Consider the following 20,906-nt stretch of genomic DNA (forward strand, 5'->3'; position numbering starts at 1 on the left):
GCAGCCAAAATAGTCAACATGGCAACAAAGGTCCTGAAAGAAATCCATCACAAAAAAAGTAAGAAATTGCTTGGGACCTTATCCTCAAAGCATCTCTGAGAGGCTTGTTTTCCTCCTCTGGAGCAAGCTGAGGAGCTGTCGCACACTTTGCTGAGAGGTGCCCAGGAGGACACCCAGCAGAGAGCCTGTCCCTCACCCACCAGCTGCTTGTGGGGTACAGGCCACTGTGTCCTCAAAGTCCTTCCCCCAGCCCAGCCTTAGCAGCAGGGGCTCTGTCCAGAGCTCCCCAAATTAGCTGGCATTACTTGGGCTGTGCCCAAGCAGGCTCACCTGAAACTCAGGTGGATAAAGACTGTTCTCAACACCTGGCTGAGCCCTTAACAACTTTATTTTGGAGTCTGTGAGCAAGTCTGATGCCCCTTTTTTCAAGGAAATCCTGGCTTTGCTCATCTTTGGCAATTCTGTAACACAGCTGTTCAGACATTATCCTCCTATCTTCAGCACATGAAAGAACAAAAGTCTTCCTAACCCCTCTATCACTGTTAACACTTAAATCTCTTAAATCTGCCATCAGTGGTCAGAATCACAGAATCTTTAAGGTTGGAAAAGATCTCCAAGATCATCAAGTCCAACCGTCAACCCAACACCACCATGCCTACTAAACTATGTCCTGAAGTGCCACCTCTACATGGTCTTTGAACACCTCCAGGGATGGTGATTCTACCAGTTCCCTGGGCAGCCTGTTCCAGTGCCTGACCACTCTTTCAGTAAAGAAGTGTTTCCTAATATCTAACCTAAACTTCCCCTGCCACAACTTGAAGCCATTTCCTCTCATCCTATCACAAGTTACTTGGGAGAAAAGACTAACATCCACCTCCCTACAACTTCCATTCAAGGAGTTGTAGAGAGCAATAAGGTCTCCCCTCAGCCTCCTCTTCTCCAGACTAAACAATCCCAGTTCTCTCAGCTGCTCCTCAAAAGACTTGGTTCTCCAGGCCCCTCACCAGCTTCATTGCTCTTCTCTGGATGCGCTCCAGCAACTCAACATCCTTCTTGTACTGAGGGGCCCAAAACTCCACACATTATTTGAGGTGCAGCCTCACCAGTGCCGAGTACAGGGGGATGATCACTTCCCTACTCCTGCTGGCCACACTGTTCCTGATACAAGCCAGGATGCTGTTGGCCACCTTGGCCACCTGGGCACACTGCTGTCTCACGTTCAGGGTTTACTCCATCCCTTTATACTACTTCCAGAGTCATTTGGAGGGTTAGTCACAACTGGGGACTCTGGTCAGTGATCACTCAGGAGGTAGGCAGGATGGAGCTGGGTATGTGCTCACTGTCTGCTGTCAGACAGGCGGTGCCGAACGTGTCCCCACTCTTTGGGTTTGGTAGCATGGCTGTGCAGATTCATCACAAGTCCTTGGGCTGGGGCTGCCCACCCCGTCCTCCTGGCTGCTCTGTGGATGTTGCAGCATGTGTCAGGGGGCTGTCCTCCAGCTGCATCCCTCTCGCACCCTTCCCTGTGCTGGGCCACATCTGTCCGTGCTGGCGTGGAGCTTAGGCTGTCCGTACATCCGCCCACTAAAGGCCCACCTGCCCTTGCTGGACGGATATTAACCTCCAGCAGGAGCCTAGGGAGCTCTTGAGGCCTGGTTTGCTTTTCTGCTCAACTGCTGAAAAGGCAGATGGGGACCTTCTGCTTGATTCCAGTTGACTGAGATAGAATAGAATAGATGTTGGTTAGCAGCCAGCAGGTTCAGGGGCATTAGTCACACTCTGGAGGAGGAAATGGGTCAGAAAAAGTCGTGGAAAGGTGAACTCAGCCCACTCAGCTTTAGCTGAGCCACCGATCAGACGGACACCTCGCTGCGTCTGTGCAGGGCTCAGTCCCCACAGTGCTGGAGGCAGGATGGATGGATGGATAGAGGGAGCAGCGGTGGGTTATGCTCCTCCACCAGAAGAAGTGCAGAAAGAGCAAACGAACCTCCAGCTGTCAGCTGCCTCCCTCGGAGTATTGCAGAGCTGTGGCCCAGGTTTGGTTTCTCCCATGTGGGGTCAAGTCCTGCTGCCATCATGAACATGCTCAGGAAAGCATGCTCCCCCCAGCCTGATTAAGTCAAAGGGAGCATTTCTCTAGGCTGTGGAGGAGAAACCAGAGCTGGTCAGCCCTGGAATGTCCCCCCCATGTCTGTCGGGGCTGGGATGCTTGCCTCCACAGGTTTTGATCTACCTCACTTCAACAGCAAAGGAAGGATGACTGTGCTGGCACGGGCTTTGGACCAGGCTGGACTAGCTTGTCGGAAAGAACTGTTCTGTGCTGCTGTGCCCATCTTCTTGTTATTGCTCATATTAGGTGGCTAAGGATTGTTTGAATTTGAACCATCTCCTGCTCTGCTGTAACAACTCTGTAACCCCAGATTTTCTGTGCAGTGAGCACACTTTGCCTCTCATAACTGTATGAGTGATTCTGGGATGCTTAGGTACCTCAATAATGTGCACGGATATGCCTGCAGACATAGAGATTTGTCCCTTCATGCCACACACAGCAAATTTCTTTAAGGTACTGGAGGTCTTTGTGTTTCAGAAGAGAAAGAGTTTGGCTGTAGACCAGGTCAGGTACTCTTACTGCAATTCGTTTATTGTTTAAATTTCATTAATCTATGGTGAATGCCCGTTTTAAGGGAAGATGTGCAAGTGCTCTAAATTTTGGTGCATATGGGAGAACCACTACTGACTGGGCCCAGAGTTTACCCTCCAGAGTCATCACTGGAAGAACAGGCTAATTGTGTGTATCTGACACTGATAAACTCTTCATGTCCTTTGGAAGTCTCCTGCCAGTCCTAGAGAGCAGAGGCGGGAAAAGCATCAAAGGGCTCTAATTAGCTAACTGAGGAAATTGCCCAAAACTACACAAAATTAATCTAAAAATAGCAAATTGTCATTATAATAGAGATGCAGAAACCCAGGACAAATTAGAACAAAGTAAAAGGTTCCCCTATTTGAGGGAGCTCATTTAAGTGAATCTATTGATCAAATATGACCCTGGTGTGTAAAGCATGCACTTAATTATCTAAAGCTCCAGTCCAAGTGGGAAATCCCCATACTTGGCTGGTGCCTACTGTGGTAGCCCAGGAACGTGCATCTCGAGGCTGCTGTGTAGTCAAGAAGTTCAGGTTGTGGTTCAGCAATTAATGGACCTTATCCTAAAGCTCTGACTTTGAGAACACCGTACTGTACGGTCCCGTGTGCTGTCCTGAGCTCAGGAGCTGCAGCGTAGCATGAGGGTACTGGGGAACAAGACAGGAGCTGGTGTTTAGAAAGTCATTTAATACTTTTTGCATCCCAAAGTGCCATTTTAATTAGCTGCCACACCAACTGTGTGGGCTTGCAAAAGGCCAAGGAAAGGCTGAGAGACAAGGTGTGTAAGGTGGTTTCCATTTTAAAATTAAGTGACCGGTAATTCAAGGCATTAACTCATGACCTCAAAGATTATAAATTGATTTTGGTCTTAATTCATTATTAAATGACTGGGGTTTTCTGCATCTTTTTCTTGCAGGCTCTTCCCCCACCTCAGAACCATGGGATCAGCCTGGGGAAATAGTTTATAAGCCTCAGGGAGGGAAGATGGAGCAGCCAGAAGCCGTCACAATGTGCATTGTCTTGCCAGGGCCTCCGCATGCACGTGGAAGGTACCTCTGGTGCTGCTGCTCGTAAGTGTTGCGGCTGCAGCCAGCAAGTTCTGCTCAGGTGCTACAGTAACGCTGCCCAGATGCTGCCCAGCGAACAGAAATCTCTGCTGTTCTTTCACTGCCCACTCAAACACATGCAAGTGGTTCAGGTGCTGTTTCATGCCAACCTTGGGACCAGAGCAAGGGCTCTCTCACCTTGTTGAGCTCTCATGTGCTCCGAGGCAACGGGGGTGTTCAGTCCCATGCTCAAGCCAGGAGCCAGGAATGGTGTAAACAACAATATGGGAAACTGAAGCCCAGTAGTTCTAAAGAAATGTGGGGCAGAATTACTCATGGCACAAAGAACATGGTGTCACGCTCTGATTTCGGGTGGGAGGAAGGCCCCCTTGCGTTCTAGCCGACCTCAGACGAGTCTGGGAGGCTAGGGGCGGCTAGACCAACCTCACACACACCGGAGCGTGGTTTTGTTCGTATTTCTCGGGAACAGAATTAAGATTCAAAACGGAGTCAAGCGCCAGGTAACTTTATTAACCCGACAAGAAGTTCGCAAATGCAAGAGAAAGGAGAGAAAGAAAGGAAAGAGGGAAAAGAGTTTCAGTTGCAATAGCTACCACCACGGAGCTGCGGCGTCCCGACAGTCCAGTCGACTCGGTGGGGGAAACGTTCCGTCCGATGTTGGTCATTTCTGTCCTTTTATCGTTCGTCTTATCCACGTCACATATTCCAAGAGCGGGTTTGCTTGGCCGCACCCCTCACCTGGCGGTGATACGCATGCCCAATACCGTCTCTGGGCTCCTCTGTTTTTCTGGCCTGGGTCTGGGCGCATACGTAGGGGTAAGGCTAAATTTTGCAGAATCAGCTCTGCATTCAGGTTTGTGGGAAAATAGGAGGAAAAAACAGGAAGCTTCCAGTCCTGTGGCTTGACTGGCTTGCAAGATAAGGGAATCATCTTGCAGGAAAAAACAGGAAGACTCCAGTCCTATGGTTTGACTGATGTACCATTGTTTAGGTGATGGTTTGACGCTTCGACAATGTTGAGACAAACATTTGACACAGTCTCTCACACATGGGGACTCACAAATATGACTGACTTACAGGGACTATGGCTGGGCGCTAACACCTGGACCTGCTGTGCTGCAGAGCATGATCAACAGCAGACAATTCTCACTTTAAACTGATGGATACAGAACCACAGGCAGCATTTTAAGCATAAGTGCTTTAACAGTGGTATCCCACCCACAAGCTGCCATGTGTCAGTTTTTCTGTCTACCTGCTTAAGCTCCCTCCAGTTACATTTTCTGCTGTTTTTCACCTACTGATGGGAGCTTGTGTGGCTCCATGTTGTAAACAGCTGTCTATGCTTAGCATCACTGAAGTGGTATGGAGAACAACTCCTTTATTTTGGGGGGCTTGGGGTCAATTTTTTCCTTTAGACAACCAGCTGGTGGCAGCCACGTAGCCTCTAGGACAGGGCAACATGCGCAGCTGTAGAGCGCTTGATGATGGTCCCAGCGGTCTAAACTTACACTAGAGGAGAGTATATTTAGAGTAAGGATCAGAGAAAGCAACAGGAGCTGGCAGGCATGATGCCAGGTTCTGGCGTTTTATCCAGTGGCCAGAGCAGCAGGAGCCACAGCTGCATCCCCTCGGTGGAAAGTCTCCCCTGTAAAAACAGCCTACGGGCAGCAGCCCCTGTGCCCACGGCAAACCACAGAGTGGGTAGGGCAGGTGGCATACCCGAGCACGCGGAGTACCCCCGGTAGCCAGAATGGGGCCCGGAGGAGATGTAGGAGGGCAGCTTAGCCCTTGCTTTGCTGCAGTGCCAGGTGGGAGGAGGATGCACGGCTGGAAACAGTTAAAAGGCAGAGAAGGGGCTGTGGAGTACAGGTCTGCCAGGGTATTTAGCAACACCGGCCCGAGGTGTTAATGCTCTGCAGCTTTGCTCCTTGCTCCCCCTCGCTCATACAGCAGGAACTTCCGCTGATGATGCAGGGGAGGACAACTACAGACAGATGGCTCCACTAAACGGTTTTTTTCCTCAATATTTTATTACTGGTAGTAGCAAGGTATAGTCTTTTCTGGTTCTCCAAGACGCTTTTGTGGAAACAACTCTGTCCCCACCAAACAATGTGTTGCTTGGCTTTAGAATAAGTTTACAGCTCTCCTTCTCCTTATTTAGTCTTAACATTTGCCTTTCTACAAAAATGCTATTTTGTATGTATTTCATGTCATGCATTTAATATACCTTATGTTCTTAATTGAAAAAAGAAAACTGAAAGTAAACAGCCTTCAGTCCCACTCGGCCAACGTTTACCTCGGTCTGCTCCCTGCCTCATGGTTGTCATTGGTTGCTGTCTCTGTTGGGAAGGCCAAGCCTGCACAAGAAACTCCTGTCCTCTTCATCTGACTGACCTACCTGCTCCCTGTTTGAGGCTCCAGAAAATTGCTGGACTTTCTTATCAACATTACCCTGGCTCTGGCCAGCTGAGACTCATGCTGACATGCGGAAAACAGACTCCACAATCCGTAAGATTGTAAAGTAGGTATGTTTATTCAGCGCTGGGCAGCACGGGGGGGTCCCACCAAAACCATGAGCACCTGACGCGGCAACTCACTTTAAATTTATACAACCAGGTGTTACATAGACATAAAGTTTCGCAATACACCTATACATACGCATGACCTATTCCCGCTTCGTATTAAAATTAGTCCCAAGGGGTCATTTTCATAAACTCCTCCCATCTGGGCTTGCGCAGTGCCTCCTGCTGGTGGTCGTCGGGGGTCGTGGGGATGAAGGTAGGTGACTCTTCTTCGTCACCGCTAGTAACCTTTTGTTCTTGCGCAAACTCAGTTATCCTTTGGCTTTTATTCAAGCCGCAGGGTCAGTTTTAGCTGGTTCTTGAAGCGACCCCCTAGTCCTTACCAGGAACTGTCTTTCATGAAGAATCGCAAGACTTTCTGCTTCAGATAGTTTGCACAATGGTTAGCAAATCATTAAGCAAGTGGTTACCAAAACATTAAGCACTATTTATCAACTTGATTTCTTAGTATGCACAGCAATAATTAATCAATGCCATATCTATTAAAATTTCTTTAACTCCTTCTCTCAATGCCACCCAAAGCAGGAAAGCTAATGAGGAATCTTGGGAGCCGTGAGACCTGTGTTTGCTTTCTTCTCCCAGGCAGGCATCCCATCCTTTATGGGAAACTTGGTAGAAAAAAAAAGCCAATTGTTATTCAGCACAACCTTTCCATCATTCATTAAATTTCCTGGGTTGATTACCTTCTCTACTAATAGTCCCCTATGACACAATAACATCTCAGTGGAGTACCAACAATATTAGAGAATGTCATAGAAATGGGGAAAAAAATTGAAAATAGTGTTTCCTGGGTTTTGTTTTGATCTGTCAATAAGGAGTAGTGTTAATGCTGTTCTTTGTCCTTGTAATGCTGACATATTTTGAATGTAAATCTTGATTTCATATTCCCGCTCTCCCATGCCCACCCTCCTGCTTTACCAAGGTACGTGGGTGTCCCAGAAACCCTGCACCACCCTGTAAGCTGGGAAGGGACCACATTCCCTTTTCACAGATGCTCTCTGACTCAGAGAAGGTCTGTGAGTTACCCGAGACGACGTGGGAAATGTGTATGTTGGGGCAGTGAATTAAAACTCTGACACCAAGCAAGTGGCATACTGCGGAGTTCGTCCTGGCGAGTGGATTAAACTCTACAACTCAGAGAGAGTTACAAAGCAGGTATGTTTATTTGGCACCGGATGCGTGGGGGATTGCTCCTCCAAAAACATGCACTCCATGTTAAGCAACAGGTACAATATCTATGCATCATAGATATACATATTCATAGAATTCTTGAGGATTTAGTTACATATTCATTAGTTTCCGAGACATCATTATAATAAGTCTCCACTCACGTGAGACAGGTTATGCCCCGGTCTCTGTGTCCATCTCATGTCTGTTCTCAGGAGTCGCAGTCCCTCTGGTGGTCGTTTACTTCATCTGCTGGTCGTTCCCTCCTCTTCATCCCTGTGTCCGCTGCGTGAACTCAGTCTTTGTTCTTGCTGCCAAGGCAGTTTTTTACTGACTTGTCTTTGTTGGTTCCCAACGTCCTTGGTTATTCCACCCTATCAGTTGCTTCTAAAGTCCTGAAGCCCCCTTATCTTGGTTTCAGCTCGTGTGTCTGTGCTCCCTCAGGATGTTCCCATCTGACTCATCTCAGCACCTGCTGGGGCCTTCTGAAAGTATCTTGTTATGTTAAATTTATGACTCTGCTGTTCTTTCTCTCAAAGTTAGTAGTTTATATTTTCACACAAGAATTAAACGGTTACTGTTTTATTATAAAGCTAGCAGATCATTAGTTTCCTATATCAAGCAATATGCAGACAGTTAATTAGTTCTCTGTATCAGTCCTCCCTGCTACTCTGGCCCCAGAAGAGTCCCTGACTGCTCTCCTTGTGCCACCACCTTTGGCTGTTGAGGATGCATTTGTTGTCAGCCACTGGTAATTCCCGTAAGGAGCACTTAGATCTTGCTCCCCTCGAGTCACCACCACCCAGTCTACTGAAATTCTGTGATACTTTCCTGCAGTTTCTTATTTGATCTTCTCCACATACTCCTCTCCGTACTCAACACTACTTCAAATTCGATGATGTTTACTTGTCCTCCCTCCTTTCCCTGCTTTGCAACCACACTGAAAACTGAGACAAGCAAAGGCTTTGGGAGCTGCTTTCCCCTCACCCCAGTTGTGATTTTGAGTTAAAAAATATCCAGAGCAAAGTAACAGCAATTTCTAATTTAGTAATCATTTGCTAAGGAAATAAATTAGTAATTGGTGCTCTTAAATGTTAAACTTGTTATCTGTTTAATTACTGTTACTTGGGTTTCCTGAAGACCTTATTAACTAAACATCTGGTTTTACAGATGCAGTTCTTAAGGTCTCAGATGCTTCCTGCAATTATCTGGCCATGATAGGGAACTTATTAGCGTATCCAAATAATGAGTGCAAGGCAAGTAAATTCCCTCTGTTCTGCAAAACCAGAATTATTTCTCTGTTATGTGGGTAAAGGAGCACAGGATAGGGGCACTTCCTGCCTGCAGTGGGACAGGCATTACTATTTTCTCATTCCTCAACGCTGTGCTAACAACTCAGGCAGACTCCCAGCGTCTTCCCGTGTAACCCAGAGGCTACCCTGCAAAACCAGATGAACTATTTCCTTCAAATCTTTAAAAATCTGTGCATTTTAATCACCTTCCCCTCAGATCTCAAACATATATGATGGATGAGGAGCTTATTTTCTGGAGTCCGTACCAACTCATGTCACCCCTCACCCCTTGTACCAGCATGGAGAGGACAAGATTATGTTGGTTATACTGAGGAATGAAAGGTCAGTTTTAGTTCCTGCTTTTCCATTCTCTCTCCTTTGTACAATGGAGTTAATGAAACACCCCCTTCACCTGGCTCCCTTGCAAGCAAAAGGCCCTTTCTCAGCAGCGTGCCTCCATATGCTGAAGGCCCTGTGGCATGCCGCTGTAGTACCTCGACCCACCTTTTGCACTAAGCCTCACAAATTGCTCCCTGGTCCCTCTTCTGGTTTCATCATGTTCCTCAGGGTGAGCCTGGCACTGAAGCCTCTTGGTCCTTGCTAACCAGTGGCTCTCAGCTGTTCCTCTCCTGTCTCTCTCAAAGTCTCCCTTCCTCTTGCCACATGGAGCAATGCCCACGTCAGCACTTACGGGCAGCAGGACAGCACCTCCTTCCAGGCAGCAGTGACCTTGCCTGCCTGTGCAGCCCATGGAAAGGTGCAGCTACAACTCCGATGTGAAGAGCTCACCGTGGGTGGTCTATGGCAGGAGTGATCCTCTCCTGCTGCTCTCTCCTGTTTCCCTGATGATTTTCAACTCCATAGTGGAAGGAGTTGTTTAGGAAACAACTGTTTCCTAAAGCTTTGAAGTTGTTTTGAACAACTCCCTAGTACTGCTGTCCACATTTCTTAGACCTACGCTGTACCTACAGAGAGTGTCAGGTCTGCAGCTCGTTAGCATTTCAAGTCCTTTATTTCAGAATCATAGAATGGTTTGGGTTGGAAGGGACCTTTAAAGGTCATCTAGTCCAACCCCCCTGCAAGGAGTAAGGGCATATTCAACCAGAGCAGATTGCTCAGAGCCCCATCCAATCTGGCCTTGAACGTTTCCTGGGATGGGGATTTTGTATTGCTCTTGCTGATCCACAGAGCTGGTAAGTGCTGTGAACTCCAGTCAGCCTCTGGGAGCCTTCTGGCACCCTGAATGTTCCTCGCAGGCTTTGAAGCAAAAAGCCTGTGGTAACCTGTACAGAGGCAGCCCACCCACCAGTGCTTGCACAACTTCTTCATGCTAGTGTGTCTGCACGCTGCTCTCCGCTGCCTCTTCTTTAGAAGTGGAGCAGCTAATTACCTCCTGCCACTTGTTATCTGATAAATACTGATGCCTCTCTCACCTGTTTCTTGGAGGTGTAATTTTGGGGGGATAGTGACAGATGACTTTGTCATCCCAGGGACCATTTGACCCTAAATTAATTAAAAGTACTTTCAACTCTACCCCCATTTTAGCAGCTTTCCGATATACTTTAACGATCTACACCCTCTAATGATCATTTCACTCAAGATCTAATTTACTAGAGGAACTTCCTTCAGAATACTATTATGGACAGAAAAGAACAGCTTTTAATCAGGGCTGTTCATTAGCAGTAGCAATCAGTCTGGCAGATAGCGTGGGCCACGGCTCTGCCTCTTGATGCATGTGCTCATTAACAGGGAAGTTCAGAGGAGAGCTTAGATCTTTTCTCTTCCAAGTGTTGTTTCAGATTGAATACCTTGCTGACTCTGAATTCAAGCACTGTTACCCGGAGTTTACTGGGGAAACTGGTTTTGGTCCATATGATGGGCTTAGTTAAGGCAAATGCTGAAGAATCTAATGCTTTGGGTAGACTCTTTTTTTAGCCGAATATTTGAGGGATGGGATGTGTAAGTCTATAAATATAAGTATGTGTAAAGGAGTTTGATGGAGTTTGAACAAGCTTTTGTGACCCAAAGTACAGGCTTCCTGAGAGGGGCTGGGATGCTGGCTACCGGGGATTTAGCATGGCTAGCAGGAATCATAGAATCGTTAGGGTTGGAAGGGGCCTTTAAAAGGTCATCTAGTCCAACCTCCCTGCAAGGAGCAAGGACATCTTCAACCAGATCAGGTTGCTTAGAGCCCCATTCAACCTGGCCTTGAATGTTTCCAGGGATGGAGCATCAACCATCTCTCTGGGCAACCTGTGCCAGTGTTCCACCACCCTCATTGGAAAAAAAATCTTCTCCTTATATCAAGTCTGAATCTGCTTCCTTCTATTTTAAAACCCTTACCCCTCGTCCTATCACAACAGGCCTTGCTAAAGAGTTTATCCGTGTCTTTCCTGTAGGCCACCTTTAGGTACTGGAAGGCCTCTATAAGGTCTCCCTGGAGCCTCCTCTTCTCCAGGCTGAACAGCCCCAACTCTCCTAGCCTGTCCTCATAGGAAAGGTGCTCCAGCCCTCTAATCATTTTTGTGGCCCCTATTTCCATTTCTGTGGAAAACTTGACTAAATCTGCATCAAAGCAGGACTTTGTGTGGTCTTGTGCGCCGATTTTGTGTAGCAGGGAGGGCTACAGTGGCAGCTTCTGCAAGAAGCTGCTGGAAGTTTCCCCTTTGTCCAGTGGACATGATCGCTGGCCAGGACCAAGCCAGAAAGTTCCCTGATAATGTCTCTGTGATAACTTATTTAAGAAGGAGAAAATGAAATAAAAAGATAAGAAGCAGAAGCAGGGGCAGAGAGTGGGACGTGTGAGCCTTGTGGGCCTTGCAGGCCTCACCCCCTGGCTTCCCGCCCGGTGGCCAACTGGGCCCAACTCGGCCCAGCCCGGCAGAGAGAAGAGAAGACATGAGATGTGAAGAGAACCTGAGAGGCGTCTGCCAGCCTGTTGTGAAGAATTTCTTGTGAGAGGAACGGCTGCAGACGCCAAGGTCAGAGAAGAAGGAAGGAGAGGAGAAACGTTGCTCCTGGCTGAGATTCCCCTGCAGCCTGTGGTGCAGCCCATGGTGGAGCAGGCTGTCCCCCTGCAGCCCATGGAGGCCCACAGAGGAGCAGAGATCCGCCTGCAGCCCGTGGAGGACCCCATGCCAGGGCAGGCGGATGCCTGAAGGAGGCTGTGGCCCATGGAGGGCCTGCTGGGGCAGCCGTTCTGGAGGGACTGCACCCTGTGGAAAAACAACCGATGCCGGAGCAGTTTCATGAAGGACTATAGCCCATGGGAGGGACCCCATGATGGTGCAGGGGAGGAATGTGAGGAGTTCTTCCCCCAAGGAGGTAGGAGCAGCGTAAAGGGACATAGAATGAACTGACCACAACCCCCATTCCCTATATGCCCTGTGCTGCTTGAGGGCGGAAGGAGGTAGAGCTAATTTGAAATTAAGTTAAGCCTGGGAAGAGGAAGGGGTGGGACCAAGTTGTTTTTGTTCTCTTTCTCCTCATCATGCTTTGGTTTTATTCATAATAACAAATAAGTAGCTCTCCCCAAGTCAAGTCTGTTTAGTAACAGTAACTTGAATGATCTCTCCCTGTCCTTACCTCAAACCTTAAGCTTTTTGTTATATTTTCTCTCTTCCATTCTCTCGGAAGGTGGGGAGAGTGAGTGAGAGACTGTGTATCTTGGTCCTGAGCAGAGCTAAACTACAACATCTTGTTAACAAATACGCTGACATCAAAGTCATCTGATGCTGGTCTCTGTTTCTTCTCACAACTAGAATAACCTGAGCACCTCTCCTGGCCAAAAAGGGCAGCAGATGAAAAAAGGCTGGGGTGCTGGATCTACCCAGAAGCCTAATAGTGGTCTGCTTTACCTAGTGATGAAAACCTAAGCCTTTCCTACAATGTCTGTAAAAGAAAAGATGTAGAGGCAACAATACATCCTGATGGGGGAATGAGAAGTGGATGGGGGCTACTACTAACTAATTTAGAGTTCAGCTGGGAGAAGGCTGGCATTTAAAAAAAAATGTGGTTTTTTTTTTCAACCAAAGATTGCCTCCTTCCCTAGGAAGTGATTTCCCAAGTCTGCAGGTGATTTTTTTTTCAATGTGCTCTAAACTTTTACTATGAGAGCACAGAGTGCTTGCGAGAAGAAAAAGAGAATCCAGGTGTCACTGGAAATTTTATCACCTTATAAGAAATTAACTGGAACTAAATACCTGATGGAGCTGCCATAAAATCTGTTTAAACTGAATATATTCTCAGCTTTTTACTCCAGGCACTTTGAAATGAGAGAATTAGAGTAAAAGGTTTTGTTACCAAGTCACACATAAAACGAAGAGTACTTTCATAACTAGTTTCATGGCACATCAGCTAATTTGGAAAAGCCATGTCAATTTTCTTTTTTTCTAGTAATAACCCTTGCTGACTTCATCCTGGCTCCACAAAGTGCTCTCCTGCACCTCTGGGTGATTGGGACCTCGTCTGCAAGTGCAGCCCTGTGTCTCCAATTGATCCAAAAACAATCTTCTTTTCATATCCTCTACTTCCACAGTTGTGATAGAGACCTGCCAACCACAAGAATTGTGTTCACCTGCCAGAAGCCACTGGTCACTGCCAAGTTGCCCACAATGCGCTTCAGAACTTGCCACTGGTGCCTTGGTCACTGTCACAGAGGCAGCACTGCAAAAACCTGGCAGCTTTTACAAAGGGACAGCCTGGTTAGCTTCGAAACGCCTTATTCTGTGACCTCCAGTGGTATTTTAATAATATATCTTCTCTTCAATGTGCTCAAACATTTTTCTTCTTGTTTTATGTTTTCTTTAAAAGTCTAATGTGTGAGTTGGCACTTAGAGCAAACCATAAAGATAGAGAAAGCCATGGATGACTGCTAACCAGGAAATGCAAAGGCTTCATCCAGACTGCTTTTGCCTATGCCCCTGTCCCCTTCCAAGGCCACCCTTTTCCCCTTCGGTTCACCAGTGGCTTCTGAAGCTGCCAAAGCCGCAATGCCTAGTGCTGTGGGTAGACCTGCTTTGCATAACTCCTGAAGAACGGTATTTCCAAAAACTTCCTTGGGGAATCTGCACACTTCATTGGGTTTTGCCCCAGTTATGATTAGCTGACATGGCTTGTACTCTGTCCTTTGGGGTAAAATGGGCAATTCTCCTCCCTCACTGCCAAGCCCATACTTTAAACAGCTGCAGAGTTTTACATCTTTACTTAGCCAAGCCAGATATTTACTGCTTTTGTGTCTCACCATCGATCTCTGCCTAGCCCTCTGATCTTTCTTTGCTTATCTCTGCATGACACCAAGTTGTGTGGTGCCGTCGACACACTGGAAGGGAGGGATGCCATCCAGAGGGACCCTGACAGGCTGGAGAGGTGGGCCCGTGCCAACCTCATGAAGTTCAACCAGGCCAAGTGCAAGGTCCTGCACCTGGGTCATGGCAATCCCAGGCACAAATACAGGCTGGGCAAGGAATGGATTGAGAGCAGCCCTGAGGAGAAGGACTTGGGAGTGCTGGTGGATGAGAAGCTCAACATGAGCCGGCAATGCACCCTTGCGGCCCAGAAGGCCAACCGCATCCTGGGCTGCATCAAGAGGAGCGTGGCCAGCAGGTCAAGGGAGGTGATTCTCTCCCTCTACTCTGCCCTGGTGAGACCCCACCTGGAGTACTGTGTCCAGTTCTGGAACCCCCAACACAAGAAGGACATGGACCAGTTGGAGAAGGTCCAGAGGAGGGCCACGAAGATGATCAGAGGGCTGGAGCACCTTTCCTATGAGGACAGGCTGAGAGAGCTGGGGCTGTTCAGCCTGGAGAAGAGGAGGCTCCGGGGAGACCTGATAGCAGTCTTCCAGTACCTCAAGGGGGCCTACAAGAAAGATGGGGAAAGGCTGTTTAGTAGGGCCTGTTGCAATAAGACAAGGAGTAATGGTTTTAAAATAGTGGGGGGTAGATTTAGATTGGAAATTAGGAAAAAATTTTTCACAATGTGAGTTATAGAACACTGGAACAGGTTGCCCAGAAAGCTGGTGGAGGCTCCATCCCTGGAAACGTTCAAGGCCAGGCTGGATGAGGCTCTGAGCGACCTGATCTAGTCAGGGATGTCCCTGCTCCTTGCAGGGGGGTTGGACTAGATGACCTTTGAAGGTCCCTTCCAACCCTAACCATTCTATGATTCTATGATTTTTCCCACTATCGGCTAGGGTATTCCTAAAAACACGGCCCCTCCGGCAGAGGGAGTGCCGTTGGGCCATTAGCACAGGGACGCGCTCCCCTCCTCTTCTCCCACGGGATGCCCCTGCAGTCCCCCTACGCTGCAGGAGCCACACCAGAGGATGTGAATAAGCAGAGTTTAAGGCAGTTCAAACTTCAGCCTCAGACGCAGCCTGGACAGAACAGACTTTGTGCATCACTTTGCCACACGGCATAAATCTGATGCATGAGTATTCACCTAGGGTCTGGTTTTTCATCTTCTAGGTCCCTAAAAAGTCTGACTCAAAACAGAAGTGCTTTTAGCTTGCTAGAGGCTGGATGGATTTTATTTTCTCTCTGGAAATGAAATATTGGTGCTATTATAATCTGGCTTGGAAATCTGCCATTTGATTTAGTGGGGCCAGAATGCTGAGCTATATTTTAATACTGTTGAGGTATTTAAATATACAACATTATTTTTCTTTAGGAGGAGAGATAACTAAATGAAACAAAACAAAGTTCACCACCATCAGAAATGCCTATGACATTTACTGATTGCTCACTACATCCTGTGGCTTTTGGCTGGTTAAGGAGAGGTACAAAACCTGTATTAATCTCTAAGAAATTCTGTAAGCTTTAAGTCATTTGTGCAACTGCCTCCCATATTTCCTGGGATGGTGTCTGCGTGCAGGTCTCTAGGTGTCTTTTGATTCTTGCCATACTCACCTTAACACTTGCATTCATTTTAATGTGTTTATTTTCAGTACGTGCACATTTCTATAAAATGAAACTTGTAACTCAAAGCATTTGATAGGAAATGTATTCTTTATATAAAGAAGTTTTTTTCCCTGGAAAAAAACAAATGTTCTCACTACGGAGCAGAGAGTGGCTAAGTATGCTTACTGTAAAATACTGTCTAGATAGTTTTACTACTGAACAAGTTATCTTTTGTCAAGTCAGACATGACTATTATCCAGGTCCTGTTAACATAATGCAACACACGTTAAAGTTCTATGCAATGTGCAAAATAATTATGAAACGCACACATTACATTTCACATGTACTTTAAAATGTGAATGGATCATGTGTGCGTAGGTGGTGCATATGGGACAGGTAGTCTTTCGAATGTACTGTAACTATAAGCTGGTGTCAAATGTTGTAACCCATTCTTACAAATTCAACTTCAGCCCTGGTAAGCAATAACCAAAACAAAAGGTAACTGTACTTCTAAGATTAAAAAATACATATCAGGAGAGACCTTTGCAATATGGTTTTTTTTTAAAAAAAAAAAGAATGTCAAAACTAAAAGTGGAAAATTAAATTGCCCTTTCAAAAACATTTCCTTATTTCTGATTCAACAGCAGCACTTTCCTTGTTTTCTGGAGGAGACAATTGCTCTAGTGACCTGGTCGTGACACTCCGCATGAGTGTCTGTAACCACAGCTCCAGGCAAAGGTGATGTGGAAGCCATGTGCATTCAGGTGGCTCCCAGAAAGTTCCCTCACTGTCATCAGAAAAAACCCCTAAGGCTGCCCTGACTGCCAGCAGCAAACCCAGGGCCTGACTCCCTGGACAACAGCAAGCTCCAGCAGCTGAGCTTCTTGCATTTAGCTGTCAGCAAACAAGGCAGCATGGAAAAAACCCTCAATTTATCAGAGTTTCTGTGCAATTCTTCTTTTTAATCTCAGGCAAGAAGTCAAGGAGCGTGTGAGTAGAGGAAGTGAGGCACCCTCATTAGACCTGATGGTTCTTATCCATCTTTGAGGAAGCTCATTGATCTTGCACTGAAAGGAAGGCTACACAGGTACTGTTCTCCAGTCATATAAGTGATGTAATTTTCTAGAGCTATTCTTCTAAGGTACTTAACGCATTCTTTACCTCTGTCTTTAATAGTAAGACCAGTTGTTCTCTGGGTACCCAGCCCCCCTGAGCTGGAAGACAGGGACAGGGAGCAGAATAAAGCCCCCATAATCCAAGGGGATCCACCCAAAGGTACTGAAGGAGCTGGCAGAAGTACTCACCAAGCCACTCTCCATCATTTACCAGTAGTCCTGGCTAACTGGGGAGATCTCAGTTGTGTGGAGGCTAGCAAATGTGATGCTCATCTACAAGAAGGTCCAGAAGGAGGATCCAGGGAAAGGATCCAAGGTCAGCCTGACCTTGCTGCTGGGGAAGGTTATTTAGCACATCATCCTGAGTGCCATCATGTGGCACATACAGGACAACCCGGTGATCAGGCCCAGCCAGCATGGGTTTATGAAAGGCAAGTCCTGCTTGACTAACCTGATCTACTTCTGTAACAAGATGACCTACTTAGTGGATAACAGAAAGGCTATGGATGTTATCTACTTAGACTTTAGTAAAGCCTTTGACACTGTTTCCCACAGCATTCTCCTGGAGAAATTGGCTGCTCATGGCTTGAACAGGCACAGTCTTTGCCAGATTAAAAACTGGATGTATGGCCAAGCCCAAAGAGTTGTAGTGAACGGAGTTAAATCCAGTTGGTGGTTGGTCACAAGTGGTGACCCAGGGCTGAGTATTGAAGCCAGTTCTGTTTGATATCTTTATCAATTATCTGGACGAGGTGATTGAGTGCACCCTCAGTAAGTTTGCAGATGACACCAAGTTGAGTGGGAGTGTTGATCTGCTTGAGGGCAGAAAGGCTCTACAGAGGAATCTGGACAGGCTGGATCAATGGGCCGAGGCCAATTGTCTGAGGTTCAAAAAGACGAAGTGCCGGGTCCTGCATTTTGGTCACAACAACCCCATGCAATGCTATAGGCTTGGGGAAGAGTGGCTGGAAAGATGCCCAGGGGAAAAGGACCTGGGTGTGTTGGCTGACAGCCATCTGAACATAAGCTAGCAGTGTCAAGAAGGCCAAGAAAGCCGATAGCATCCTGGCTTGTATCAGAAATAGCGTGGCCGGCAGGAGTAGGGAAGTGATTGTCCCCCTGTACTCACACCGATGAGGCTGCACCTTGAACACTGTGTTCAGTTTTGGGCCCCTCACTACAAGAAAGACACTGAATTGCTCGAGCATGTCCAAAGAAGAGCATCAAAGCTGGTGAAGGGTTTAGAGAACAAGCCTTATGAGGAGCAGCTGAGGGAACTGGAGAAGAGAAGGCTGAGGGGAGACCTCATTATTCTCTACAACTACCTGAAAGGAGATTGTAGTGAGGTGGGTGTTGATCTCTTCTCCCAAGTAAGAAGCAATAGGACAAGAGGAAATGGTCTCAAGTTGTGCTAGAGGACATTAGGTTGGATACTAGGAAAAAATTATTCACTTGGTTGTCAAGTGTTGGAAAAGGCTGCCCAGGGAAGTGGTTGAGTTGCTGTCCCTGGAAGTATTTAAAAGACGCGTAGATGTGGTGCTTAGGCTCATGGTTTAGTGGTGGACTTGGCAGTCCTACATTAACAGTTGGATTTGATGATCTCAAATGTCTTTTCCAACCTAAGCAACTCTATGATTCTGACACCTTTTCTGACACCAGCATTAAAACCAATGGAGCAGCTGCAGATGAAGGTGCCTGGATAAGTTCAAAAGGCAGGAATAAACAGGGGGGTTACATCATGTGTTTGAAGTTGCTACTTTTTGAGATGAAATGTTGAGCTCAAGAAAACAATTATTTGGCTTCAGGGGTTCCCCCGCTGTGCTCCTCAGTGGGCAGCATGCAGCAGGAGTAAAGTCGTTTTTATTAGCACTCTGCTCAGCAGGTGAGGAACCTAGCATGAAGTTTAAAATAGCCGCAAGTTATTTTCTACACATCCTTTCCCCAGTCTTGGACCCACACCGGCTTTCTATAAACAAATGAATTATTCCCTCTGTTCTGCACCAGCACGCCATGGCTGCGCATGGGGAGTCAGGTCATGCACCCCTTTTATTCATCTTTGACTGCCAGGTTTTGGCTGGCTTCCTGAATAGGCTTCCTCAGTAAACTATATCTTCTTATAAGAAGCATATGTTACCTGTATGCTTCCTATGGCTCTGCAATTCTTCCCTACAGTGACCTTGTGGCTGGTAAGTCAGACACAACCGAAGCCATCCTCAGTACTCAAAACCCAGCAGCAGCGCATGTCTGGCACACACTGCCCGCCAATGGCCTTGTAGTGCAGCACGTACTCCTTTCTAAATCGCTGGCTACTGAATACAGCATGCAAAACTAGAGAGAAAAACACACCGTTATTATTTTCTTTGTCCTCACAATGTGTAGTGATTGCTTGCCCTGGTGGTGCCCTCTTTCCAGGTCTTCTCTCTGTTATCCAACTTTTGTAGGCATTTAGGCAGCGCTCCCACTGCAATGTGCTTAACTAGCCTCCTTCTGAAGAGCGACATGCTTGTCTTCATTTCTGCGTTCTTCCTCAGGTGGTGGTCACCAGTAGCTTCTGAATCATTGCTTTTTCTTTCTTTTCCTTCTGTCTGTTCTTCTATGTCTTGGTGCAACTCTAGAAAGGCACAGAGGGCCAAGGACATGGGGCCAGCCACACGCAATAGCCACCCCTTGCTGTTCATACCATGGTTTTGTGGCAGTGCGTTCACATTGGACAGGATAGATGGAAAGGAAAGGACGTTTTCCTGTGGGAGAAAATAAGGAAATGAGGAAAAGAAGGGAAGCAGAGACTGGGGCCTTGGCTGTCCTGGGCTGTGGGGCAACTGGGAACATTCTTTCAGAGGAAGCCTGTTTCTGAAGGGGGAAACTGTGCAGGAGTGCCTATCTGCAAAAGGATATCACAGTATTCATTTCACTTGATAAACCTTTAATTTTCAGGAATTTTGGGGGCTGTGGAAGGTTGGAGGAGAAGATTGCTGACGTTGATCACTCAGCCCCTGCAGACTTTATTGTGTGTTCTGGAGAATAGTTTTCAATACCTGCACAACACAATTCTTAACAGACAGCATTATGGTCATGTCATACAAGCCAGATGGCCAAAACTTAGCCTGTAGTCAGACCTGGTCAGCTATTATGAGGGGAAATAATTGATCTTCACTAAAGTAACTTCTGGGAGGCTTCCAGGGATTCAGTTTGATGCCTGTGGTCAGTCTGTGAGATTTCCCATCACAGGGTTGGAGAAATAGTTGACATTCAAGGCAAGGAGAAGACGCTGAGACAATGTAGGGGCCTTACATGGACACTGCTGGGTCATCAGCCTGCCTGGACATACAGACTGACCTTGAAAGATTCCCACTACAGATGCTGGACATGTCTGCCTGTGTTCACTGGAGGCTCAAACAGCCATTGTATGATGCAGTCCCTCAGTGATGGACCTCCAGCCAGAGCTCTTGGACGGCAGGAACACATTGCTGAAAATCTCATGTGTTCAAGTAAAAGGTATTGTCTTGGTTCTTTGTCCTTCTGGTACATTCTCTTCCCCTCCTTTCCATTTTGTTTAATTTTTTTCTAGATGGGTTGATTTGCCATGGGTTTTCTCTGTAACAACAGGTGAAAGCAAAAGCTGTTAGTTTCAGGGTCAGTTAACTGGAGAGAAAAAAAAAATATTTGTCCGTAATAAATCTTTAGGAAATTTGATGGGAATATTCACCTCAGTGAACTGAGAGAGAAGGGCATTAAATGAGGTGATGAGTGTTGAGGTGATGGGTAAATGGTTTCTCACTTTTTATTTTTTTTTTTTTTTTTATTTTAAAATGTGTATGGAATACAGACATCCAGAAGGAATGTTTCAGGAAATGAGCTTGGGAAATTTGAGATGGGCATGGGTATATTGAATAATACGTATGTGTAAGATATTCAGTTGCTCTAAAAATGTGGGCAGAGGGAATGTTGGCCAGAAGGAAATTTATAGAAACAGAAGAGGGGAAAAATAGCTGAAGAAAACAGTGTTTCTCTGAACCATAAAATACAGGCATAGCTGCTTAGTTGGGATAATTCGGACTCTTTTCATCGAGACATGTCCCTTTGCAAGAGACGAGAAGCTGGCTTCTAACACAAAAGATATGAAACAAAGAAGTTAGAGCTA

Source organism: Chlamydotis macqueenii, chromosome 1 (genome assembly GCF_036417535.1).
Source record: "Chlamydotis macqueenii isolate bChlMac1 chromosome 1, bChlMac1.mat, whole genome shotgun sequence".
In the NCBI taxonomy this organism is placed as follows: Eukaryota; Metazoa; Chordata; class Aves; order Otidiformes; family Otididae; genus Chlamydotis; species Chlamydotis macqueenii.